The sequence below is a fragment of the Apteryx rowi genome, unplaced genomic scaffold, assembly GCF_003343035.1.
Source record: "Apteryx rowi isolate R43461 unplaced genomic scaffold, aptRow1 scaffold_967, whole genome shotgun sequence".
NCBI classification, from domain to species: Eukaryota; Metazoa; Chordata; class Aves; order Apterygiformes; family Apterygidae; genus Apteryx; species Apteryx rowi.
This window is the reverse complement of record NW_020451279.1, coordinates 210,492-222,478: the sequence shown is the minus strand read 5'-3', so window position 1 is coordinate 222,478 and position 11,987 is coordinate 210,492. Positions and strand designations below refer to the sequence as shown.

General features: G+C 39.6%; 1 protein-coding gene across 2 annotated transcripts in view; it reads left to right on the top strand.

Moving 5' to 3' along the window:
• Positions 1–554: 554 nt before the first annotated feature.
• The window catches only part of WASF3 (WAS protein family member 3), a 53,268-nt gene continuing 41,835 nt past the window's right edge, over positions 555–11,987 (top strand). Inside the window, exon 1 of one of the 2 annotated variants that reach the window (XM_026054750.1) lies at positions 555–649. The gene's annotated coding sequence lies outside the window, so the exon portion shown is untranslated. The remainder of the gene's footprint in view (positions 650–11,987) is intronic. The other variant, XM_026054752.1, reaches the window with a different exon arrangement.

Genomic DNA, 11,987 nt, shown 5'->3' with positions numbered 1-11,987 from the left:
TCATCTCTAAATTAAAAATAATTATTCTCTTGATTACATATATTACACCTAAGAGCTGTAATATTTTTATGGAAACTTGCCTCAAAACTTAATTTTTGCCAGAGATTCTGTTTATTTTTTTTAGTGGGTTTGTTTTGTGGTGTTTAGTAAAACTTGATCTGTTGTGAAGTATCTCAGTGGGACTCAAACCTGGTGTTTTATTATGCTTTACTATAGGCCATTGTCTTGTGTTTTCCCCTCCCGCAGTTTTTAAGTGGGTGAGTGTTACCTTATCTGCAGATATTTCCAGTTAAAAGCACGGGCATTTACTTAAAATTACATAAGCTTCTTGCTTGTCTTCAAAAACTGTAATTAAGCTCTAACACGGTATTAATTTCTAGCTCCAAACAGTTTAAAGTATGTGTACAAATTCTTGCATGTTTTTAGTGGTTTTTTTCTTTTAACTGGCCACTGATCCTGATTTTTTTTCTTTGCATTTCTTTAGCTTGCCATTCTATTATTGAAGAGCTAAGCTGAAAAATCTATATTGATGATTTTGTTTTTCTGATTGCAGGTAAGGCCACTTGAGCGTGCTGGCAAGTTTTAGATCAGCTGTCTTCTCAAACTTGTGAACAGGAAGGATATTCTCTCCTCCCTGATCTTTTTAATGGTAAGTTGTTCAATGGAACTCCTATTCTTATTGAACGTACCTTGTCATTTAGTTCATGTTTGTGAATCCCTCACAAATAACTTTGAAAATTGTGGTAAGTCCTTAAACTGAAGACTAAATGATGAAGTTTGGAAACTGTCCAGAAGTTTTGAGTTAAGATTTGGAAGGAGAATTCTATTTCTCTGAAGTTGAAGATTTTCTGTTTTAGGCCCTGAAACCAATGTCAGAATCTCTGCTGGACCAGGAGACCAGTATCCATTTAAACACTAATCTTATTGTGCAGAAAACAGAAAGAAATTTGTTTTATTTCTRGATGTCCATAATACACTGGATTTAAAATCTGCATCTGTTAATTACTTTTGTCCTGTGTAATCTGTACTTTGCTGACATGTCTTCTTAGAGATTTAAACTAAATCTGCTGAGGTTAAATGTTTGACTGTTTGCCTCAAACCTCTTCTTATCAGTTATACTTCTTATGTTTATTGATATGAAATCAGTGATTAGGAAGAAGCTCTGTGTGGGCAAGTTTTCCCTTGGCCCCTTACTCTTCCCACTGTGCTGCCACACACACACCCTGGAGATTTCTAGATGGAGGAATAACTCTTGTGTTGGTGGGAGAGTGAGAACAGCTATTTAGTGCTCCCATCATCACGTGATAAAAGATGTGCATTGCACTAGATGGTGTTAATGGAGGGCTACTGCCAAAGTTCAGACAATTTAGTTAGTTAGCATTAGTAAAGCTTTCCCCCCCCCCTTCCACTGAACATAAAGGACTGGGTCTTGTCCTCTTCTGCAAAGGGAAGGAGAGAAACCTTGTGAGCAGGGGAGAACCTGAAGAGCAGGTTTGCTGTTCTTGCTCCTGAGAGGATGAGAAGGTTAAAAGTAGTATTAGCTACTTGTGGGAGGAACCGCTTTCCTTCTGCACTGCACTACAGTGCCTTCCTTGGCAGCAACAGCAGCCAGCCTTACTTTCAAGGTCTCCGAAATAAGCCAAGTATGCAGTACTGCTTTAAGATACTGTTGTCTTTGGTGGTGTTCGAGAGCAGACCCTGGCTATGACCCCTTTGGCGCACTCTGTCCCCTCAGCTGTCTTAGAAATTCACATCTGCTTATTTTGATATTGAGTTCTGATCGTATGCTTGATGATTTTCCAGTTGCAAATCAACGTATGTCCTGAAAGAAGTTGCAGCTTAAATTAGGAAAAACTCGAAAGAAAGGAGTTCTGGAAAACTCTTCTATATGTGCATGTATTTACAATGTCAAGTAACTGTTTTTGTGGGCATGCTGAAAGAAACTTTATTTTGAGGGGTGAAGGTATGAGAAAACAATATGGCACATGAAGAGTCATGTGGACAACAGCTGTGGAAGGAAAAGGATGGAAGAAAACCCATTTACTCTCTTGCTCACTCTGTAATTATACAGTGAGAGTGTGTGTGTGCGTGTGTGTGTGTGTGTATGCATTTATATAGTTAAATAGTAAGATAACTTGATTGTTGTCTATATAGCCAGATAGCCAGGCTTGAAGTTCTGCACTACTTTTTCTAAACCTTTATTGTAACCATACAGTACTAGACAACAAACGTCTACCTCAAAGAATGTTAGCATGTAGTCAGGAAAGAAATATCAAATATTAGGGCTTGGAAAAGCACCTTGATGTTTACCAGCCTGAAATGTCAATGTACTAGACTGGCTGAAGAGCTCCTTTGTCATCGTACATAAGCAATTTGAAGGAATACGTGGTTACAGTTTGACTCTACCTGTAAGCGCCAAATGTCACATATTCAGTTAAATCTAAATTTGTGGTTGCTGTGTGGATAAAACTGTTCCAGTCTTTAGAAATATTTCTGTCATGAAAGCAAATTAGATATCTTTAGTCATGGTTAAGCCAAATTTATTTGTATACTTTTTGCCTGTGTTATGTGACTGTTTAATCATATAACCTGTATCCTTAGTGGCTGGCAGATCCATAGAATGATTCATTAACTTGCATCCTTGATTTAAAACAAACAATTAAGAAACATTTCCTTCAAATTTTCTTCTGAGGACTAAAGTTTGGATTTTCTCAGAAGGGGAGAGAAGCCTTTCAGAATTGGAGAGAATGAATGTGAAAGAAAGGTGAGGCAGGAGAGAGAAACAGACTTCTAGAGAATGGTTAGGAGGCTTTTGGACTATTCAGCCATCCAAAAGCTGAAGAGCACTAATTTCATGGGAGTGGGTGGAAGAAGCAGAACAGGGTATCCCAAATGGTGTTCTGGCTTAAAAAATAAAATAAAATAAAAGCCACATGAGAGAGAAAGTATCCCGGGATCCTTGCATTGTACAAATGTTAAAGTCAAAATGCGGTGGAGCTGATTTTGGGAGAGACTGACTCAAAATTTGATGGAGAAGCCTAATCTCTGATTCTAGTCTTATTTGAGAGGTGCATGCATTTTCCTTGAGCGTCCTTTGTTTCCTGTCCGATTTTCATATTAGAAGAGACTGAGTATTTGGGTTCAACTATTGGCTATATTGGATGAGAACTCTGTTCAGTCTGCCTTTAATTTTGATGCTTGGAGTTGAGTGGCTTCAAAGTTTTAAATCGCAGCCTGACGAAATGGATTTGATGTTAGTACACAAGGAGGAGTAATTTGGTAAATCTGGCATCTATGCAGTGAGAGATTTATTATGCCCATCCTTTTCAAAATAGCAATAGAAACACATGCAGAAATATTCTTTATTATGACTGTCTGAAGCTACGTGGGCAATTCAATTCCACTTTGATACTGCAACTAAACACAGTCATTGGCCTCTTAACTGGGCTTTTTCTGAGACTGTGATTGGCATAGTACTGATTTCCCTACTGAATTATGCAGTTAGTGTGTAGGGATCTGTTTGAAGATGAGGTTTAAGTCTTGGTTGCCTGCAATGATTAACTAAATCAGTTTCTAAATTTAACTGATGTAGTCAAATTGCTTTTTGAACTGCATGTAGATTAGTCTCTAATGGTTTGATTTTCCATACATGCAGCATGTAGTCTCTGTAGATTACATTGACTGACTATTTTAAAGTGTAATTTAAAGCAATGTAAGTATTGATTGATTTGTTACATAATTTGGAGGGGAGTGGGGAAGGTGCATGTAATTTTAGATAACTTTATTTAAATTACATTCTCTGAGAATCAGGGTCAATGCCTCTTTGTGCCTAATGTTAATGTAGCAGTCCACAAAAACTCTGGTCACCAGTGCACAAGTTTTGCTCAGTTTGGTGTGACTCTCAAACAGGATCCTAGGCAGGGTGCCCGCAAAGCACAGCGGTGCCTCGCGGCGCCTCGTCACAGGTGCGGCTGCAGCAGTTGTCCTACTCCTCAGCAGCCAGCTGCTTGGAGCCACTGTCCCGAAATCTCTTCCTCTTGGATTGTGGGGCCTCTCCAATTCAGTGGGATTTAAACTAATAGAGCATTTCCCATGGGAAAATTATGTTACTCAGCAGGGTAACAGCAGTGCTGGGAGGGGGGCACTCTCCAGACTTTGAGGCTGAGAAGTCAGGAATGCGTTGGCTGAAGGGAAAGAGGAGGGGACCTGACTCTACTGCCTGTTGATGAGGGGAGTCCTGGCCTCTGCCCTCTGTTCCTAGAACTGTTCATGCTTTTTTTTATTTTTTTAAATAGTTGGAAGGAGAGTGGAAGGCTGAAATCTCTAATGGGGTTGCAAGACATGAAGTTTGTAAAATGTGTTTTACCCAGGTGGTGAAGGTGGAAATGTACTGCTATTACAAGCAGTGACTGAAAGCAGCTGTTTAGAAATGCGGGCAAGATGAGAGAATAGAGTTTGGGGGAAGTGAGCATAGATGCACAATACAGTTAAAAAATAGAGATGATTGCCCATGGTATACAAAAAGAAGAAAAGGGTGGGGAAAGTGCTGATTATCATGTTGCATCATTTTTGAGAAACTTTTGTTTTAGAAGGCATGCATTTCACTTTTAAGGGGAAACTATTTCTACACCTTAATCACAAATTTTCTGTTATGGGATTTATATAGTGATGCAAGCCATAGGAGGTCAGCTGAGTAAAGGAAAGCTGTGATATATCATATCAGATATGATTGAGTAGAGATTAAATATTTCTGGGCTGTGAGAAGAAAACTGTAGGATAATATGAAGCTTAGACTTACAGAAATACTAGTATTTTCCATTAACTGTATTTTTTCACAAGTCTTAAATTGCTATTTAAGTGCTAGTTATGTTTTGTTTATCGGAAAATTAATACAATATAAAATCTTAATGCACATTTAAAAAAGTTTGTCTCACTGCTTGCAGTATTGAGTACTGAAGACATACCTAATTTTCAGGTGTTTCGAGATATTAGAAGTAGAGAATTTGATAGGCACTCCAGTGAATGTGTGTCTGTTAGTGTGTATATATATTCACTTTTTTCATAAAGCTACACAGAGGCAATCTCTACTGCAATGCCCAAATCTGCATCAGCTCATAAGCACAGAACAGTCAAACTTCTGTTGATGTTGCAAATCAAATTAAAGTCATTAAACATCTTAAATGAGAGCATTTTCTGTAAAATGAAGAAGTGGTTAACTATCAGGGGAAAAAAGTTTTAAAGGCCAAGTTTATAGCAAGCACACTTCAGGATTCTGTATCTTCCTTTGTTTTTGTTTTTTACAGTGTGGTGGTTTAAGAAAAACAAAAATGTCCTAGACATCAACACTGTAGAATTTGATTTCTTTGTTTTTTCAGTGTGTCACTTCAGCATGTTTAGATTCAAAATAATCTACTTACTGGTGTTAAGAATGAACATTTGTTTATAGGAAAACTCTTCTGTTTAAAACAATTAAATGTCAGAACAGTATCAAAAATGTTTTGGTCTAATAAGGAAAATATTTTGAAGCAAATTCATGGCAAACTTTGGAACTAACCGCAGTGGAACTGGAGTGGGAAAAGGTAATCAGACAGTTTTCTTGCAGATTGCTGTTCAAAATTAATTTTAAACTGCTTTCTTTAAGTTCTCAAGAGCCTGCAGTGATTTTTAAGATCTAGATGGTTGCTCTTTCCTTTTTAACTTCAGGAGCAAAGTGTAAAATTAAAACGTGTTTCATCGGAATTCATTGCAGTCAGATGTCTTTTCTTGTGGATAAAACATTAGCTTGTAAAACTTCCTCTTTTTTTCTGTGCAGTTTGTGTGTTATAGGATTAAACTGATACTCTTAAACTCTGTTGTTGAGCTGGCTGTGACCAGAAAGCTTCTTTATGTAGCAGCCTCAGCTATACATTAAAACACTTCAAAAATAGGCATTAATGAGACCTTAAAAAAAGGATTAATTTAGCACTGAAAATCTTTCCAGGCAGCTGCCTGAACTGAAGTCTGCCAGTATTCAGTTAGCTGGGTTCATATGCCCATGCTTTGGGGAGAGGCTGCATCTACTTCTGCTTTCTCTTCCTTTTCTCTTCTGTGAAAAGAGATGGCATATACTACATGGCCTATTTGAGGGGATTTTGTGTTTAAATAAGAATGTGGTATTTGAACAAGATATTTTATCCTAGATGGTCTAAGGGGAGTTCGAGAAGGGTATGGGGAGGGGATAGAAAAGAGAAGGGGAGGAGCAACTACCTATGTAATTTTTTTTTAATATGAGAAACAGTCTTTAGAATCAGTCTATGATTAGTAAACATTTGTAATAAAAATTAGTCAGATACAGTGCAAAGAACAAGATTTTGAACCAAATAGGCCTCGCAGGCAAACATTGGAGTATAAAAATACTTAAGAAAGAGCCAGAGGAAGGGAGGATAGGGAGAATCATTAGTTATACCTCTCCCCTCCGATAACATCAGCTGAGACCAGACAACAACTTCTAAAGCAGTAGTGAGACATGACATTGCCAACAGTGAGGCATGCAAAGCACGGTCTGAGCTAGTAAACTCTGCCGGGTAGAGCGAAGAAGCTGTAGGGCACAACAGCAGCCTTTCTTGTATTGGAAACTGGAGTAGGCACGCAGAAAGAAGGCAGTGGTCCTAGAAGTGAAGGAGAAGAGAAAGAGCTGTCAGTAGAGCTCCTATAAGGGAGGAAAAGTTGGGCTATTACTTTAAAATGTGGGCCAGGGCATCGTAAGTTCAGGAACTAGTATAAAACTGATTGGCTTCTCTTCTCAGTTGTTCAGTTACTGAATTTGGATAGATGGGCGCTTCCCTCTAAAAGTATAGAATATGAAAGATGCGATCAGTTCAAAATTTAATACATTCATATACTATTTTAAGACATTTAAAGTTAAAATAATGGGAAACAAGTTATGCGTAGGAATATATGTAAAATATTCTGTTCTCTATGAATTGTAAGAATTAAGAGTTTTGAGAAATTATGTATCTAGAAACATGTAGAAAGTGGGTTCTCTTTGATTTTTTTTTTTTTTTGGTATGGTTTATCATTGATTCAATCTTTCTCATTTGAAAAGGAAAAAAAAGACCTTCTTGGGATGTGATGCTGCCTTTCATCTTGCCAGTGACATGTTGTTTCTGAGGAGCAGAGCATCACAGTTTCTGCTGTTTCTATCTCCCTCCTCTTTCAGAATACTATGTATTGTAAAAATTAATTTTAATACTTTACGCTTTTTTAATTGACTAAAATTAATCTTAAACATTTGTATATGCTGCTTTTTCCCTTTGAAAGGAAACCACAGAAACTGATATATACCAACTTAGCATTCACCAAAAGCATCTATTTTTATGAAAAAGATGAAAATGATGCAGTCATAAAAATGTGGCTAACAAGGTAACTAGAATTTGTAATGCATGCATGAGAAATGTCATGTAATATAGTCCTTAAAACATGACAGATGCCTTTGTGCCTGAGTAATAAATAGATAAGAAATGTCTTTGTTTTGTTTTATGAGATTGATAGGCCTTTTCTGAGTTTACTGGGTTTTTTTGGCAATTTTGGGGAGGATGACAAAGAAAACTGCAATGACCATGAACTGTTTTTAGCATAGTTTTGTATTCTTACCCATGAGATGGACTAGACCTAAAGCCTCTTCATGCAACAGTATTGATGCTGTTTCTTTCTGGTAGAAAGCTGCTATTAATCTCCCAGGCCAATGTATCTTTCAGATCTTGTTACCTCATTTTAAGTAATTTCTTTTGCTTAGCTTGCTGGTCACCCAGACAACTAAAGGTTATAACTGACCATTTGAATGCCTCTATTCTACTTCAGTATGAAGTGAGGGGTTAGCTTGAATCACCATTGTTTTTCTGTTGTATTGAAGCAGATTGAATGCTTTCACTATCACTTACATGGTCTCACTTACAAGGGCAGTAATTCCTTAAAAAACTTTGAATTATTTCCTCAGGATTATATTTCTGCTCATTTACAACTTATTCCAGTCCTGGAAGTACTTCAGCCAGGACCAGCTATAATAGCAGAAATGCTGAAGCAGGGAATGGGGAAAAGAATCCATTTAATTGCATCAAGGAGTTGTTGGCTTACAGCTAAGTTAAAAAGCACAGCTTTGTGAGTGGATCCTAAGGCAATAGCTGGGTTTTGCTTCCGAGAAGGAAACATAACTCATGTTGTGGTTGAAGCATTTGTTGCTAAATATTGGTGTGATCTAGGTCCAATTTCTGGTCCTTCTACAGGCTTTGTGTGCCTTTAAGCATGATTACAAGAACTTTGTGCCTCGCAACTATAAAATTGAGATGTTACTTTCCTTTGTCAAGTTTGGAGGGTAAATGTAATGTCTAAGTGTACACATACTGGAGTAACACTGGTGCTATGCAATCTGACTATAGTAGGTGTTCTGATGCTGTTTTGCAATAGTAACCCTGTTAGGCTTGGCAAGCCACTGCTGCTTCAGTGTGTTTTCACTGGCCGTGTTGCCAAGATGGGTGCCAGCCAGTGGAGAAGATGAGATCTTAGCTATATATTCTTCCCTAAGTATTTGGTGGCTGAGTATGCTGTAGGAAAAGAGCAGATAGATGAAGCTGTGACTCTTGTGCATAGAGTAGAGTGTCTTTATTCCCTCCCTTCCTGTGGAGCCTTGATCCACAAATGTTGGAGGAAGCCGTAATTCAAAGGTAGTTTGTGACAGGTTTTCAGCCTTTGAGAAGATGGGGGTTTTCAACCAATCTTTCCTCTACCTTGTCCCCAAAATACCAAAACAAAATAAAACACTTCTTTTCAGACTTTTATGTACTGAATTAAAACATACTAAGGCTTTTTAGGGTGCATTACACTATTAGCGTAGTTTGGATCAGGAGTATGTTTATGATGTAGATCTCCCAATTGTCAAGTACATGAACTGTTTTCTGTTTCGGTGAATCTGAAACCAAATGGTGCTCTCTACRAGCATACCTGACGGTGTTCGGCATCTAATAGGCATTCAGTTCATGAGGCCAGACTAGAGCTAATTTGGAATAAATTCCTCCCTCACCTTCCAAAAAACATGCATGATACTGACACAGGATCATCAGCATCAACTATTTTGCTCTACAGGTCTGTCTGCTCCCATTGTACTACAGAATTTGCTAATGTAGTATTAGCCATAATTACTGTTTTGCTAATTCCTTTTGAAGTCTGTGAACATCCCTGGTGGTCCAAAAGTGGAAAACCACTGATGGATGGTGATGTTTTCTTTCTTGTGGAGTCCATCTAATTAGTTCAGTTCTGCTTTTATTTGATTTTCTACTGTTCTCTTTTCCTTCCAAGTTACCTGCACTTGGCATTGACTGAAAGAGCAGAATTATAGGGATAGCTGTAAATCAGTATGATGCTTCCAAATCCTCAGTGTTAGGTTCTGAAATTTCACAGACTCTTAAAAAACAATGTTTACTTTTTCAAAACTGATTTTAAAAAAGAGAAGATTTTACTCATGTATCTAAAAATGTTCTGCAAAGGATGTTTAAATTCACTTATTTGAAATGCTAGAAGAAAGTTGACTTTTTAAATTTTCAGTGTTATCATTGGTAAGCTGTGCATCTCCAGTAATCTCAGCTAAGATTTAATGATCTTAACTGGAAAAAAGTTGCTTAAACCTCTTTTTAGTGATTGAATATATATGGTGAGAATGCCTTCCCCCTTGAAGCTGGTTTCTGGAACACTTCTACCCTGCCAGCTCCATGGAGAGCTGTTGATACAATCCCAGATTTCATGGAACAAAGCTTTTCAGACTTCAAGTTTTGAAAGGGGATTTTTAGAGAAGACTAACTGCTGTATTCAGTCAGAGACTTACTATGGTTTTATAGAAGCTTGTTTGTCTCATAATGGGAGTTACTGTCTTAGTAATGCTGAAATCTCTTAAATGCTGCAAATGGGGCATTGTAAGCCAATACTATGATATCAAAACATGTTACTTTTACTAATGCCTGACATTCATTTTAGGTTTTATTTTCAAAAACTTCTGAGACAAGGATTGTAGATTGGGCAAAACTTTCTGATGTCTGAATTTGGGATGCTAGTAAGAGGGAGAATCTATGACAAAACAAACCAGAAATACCAAGGGAAAGTAACGTTTTATAGTTGGAGAGATGTAGCTGCTTTCAGTCTTATGCTTCATATATTAATGAAATAATAATATTTCAAATGTTTTCAGAAGGTTTTTTGTATTTTACTGCAGTTTTATTTCTCATGGTTTTCTTTTCCTGCTGAAAGATATAAATGAGTATCTGTCCGTGTGACTTATGTTAGCTAAGGAGGCTGAACCTGGTGGCCTGATGGGGTGAAGCTGCTGCAGCTCTGTGTCCCCAGGCCCAACCAGCAGTAAGGCTGAGAATGTTTTCCCAGTAGGTACCCCCGCAAACACACATATACAACATCCATATACACAGCTGGCCACACAAATCAGTACGGACAGACACACTCAGCACTCGCACGACTACCATCAATGGCCTCATCCTCTTCCCCTCTCTGGCTGATCAGGAGAAAGATCCATTAGTGGGACATATATACATAAGTACAATGTGGATCCGTCCAGCAGCTGGGCTTAGACATTCAGTCCAACCAGTAACCGGCCTGCCAACCCTAGTCTCCCCCGTTGCTGGCAACTGCACATATGAGCCCCTGGGGCCTGCAGCCCCATTCCTGTTGCTGGTGCAGACACTGCCCGAGACACCCTGTGGCTCCCCCAGCAGCTGGCCTTGGACACGCAGTCCATGTTGTAGCTGGTCCTGGATCCTCGATCTTCAAGGTCCCTCACCCCTAGAGGCACACATGTACAAGTGGGTCTCAGTTGAGGCCCAGACCCCACAGTCTCTGTGGCCATGAGCCGGGACTCCCTGGTCTCTCTGTAGCCAGCTCCCCTGGGGTCTCACCCTTAGTGACACACGCACACATGCCTCGTTCCCAAGTCATTTCACCTGCTGGCCGGCTAGTTTGGCTTGATGTTTGCTAGCGATCACACACTCCCTTGCACACCCTCACTCACTCTGGTTGCTGATACCACAGACACATGGGCCCTCTCACCTGTGGTCTGACTCCAGTTGCTGACACTTAGACCTCCATGCATGCATACACGTGCACATGCAGAGAATAGAGAGCCCTCACCCAGGAAAATAGTTGGAAAGGATTTTAATAAGAAGACAGGGCAGACTGTGTGGTCAGGCACAGACAAGCCTACTGGCCAGCCCTGCTTACATGCCACTGATCCTTTTTATCTCTCTAGTTTCCCACATTTGTTCCTCCCCAAATCACTCAGATCCTCCCTTTCTCCACATGATTCCTTCCCTAAACATCCCATGGCAAGTCTTGTGCAATCCCTAAAGGCTGTTCCCCAGCATCCCGCAGTGTGTCCTGCACCCCCAGGCAATACCCCTGCCTCAGTGTGTGAACGGTGCCCTGGAGAGCTGCCCCCGTTGACTCATCGTGCTGGGTGTCAGACCTGGCCCAGGGGGTGATGCTCACTTGGGACAGTCCTGGGAGGGGACCAGACATGGTGCCTGTTCCTCCGAGTAGGTAATTCGGGTTCCCCCATGTGCCTCCGCACTTGCGGGGATGAGCCCTTGCTGGGCTGCGCTCTCCTGGGCTGGGAGCAGCCGGGGCAGGTGCTGTTCAGGTTCCTCCACCTGCCGTTGTCTCGCTGTGCTCCTTTGCGCTCGTGGAGCTGAGCTTTTATCACGTAACTGAACAATGTAATTTTGAAAAATGTCTTGAGTACTGATGAGGCGAGGAAGGGAGCATTATCCAGTTTGATTTCTGTTGGACCCTGTGTCTGTTATTTGCTCGTAATTGAATTCTAAGGGTATGTGGAGCTCATGTGCTTCTGATAACTGATATTCTGCCATGTCATCTGTAACTATTACTATTTTAATTGAGTTGATATAATTTCCATCTTGAATGATTTGGTATGTAAACAGTTTTAAGAGATGTTT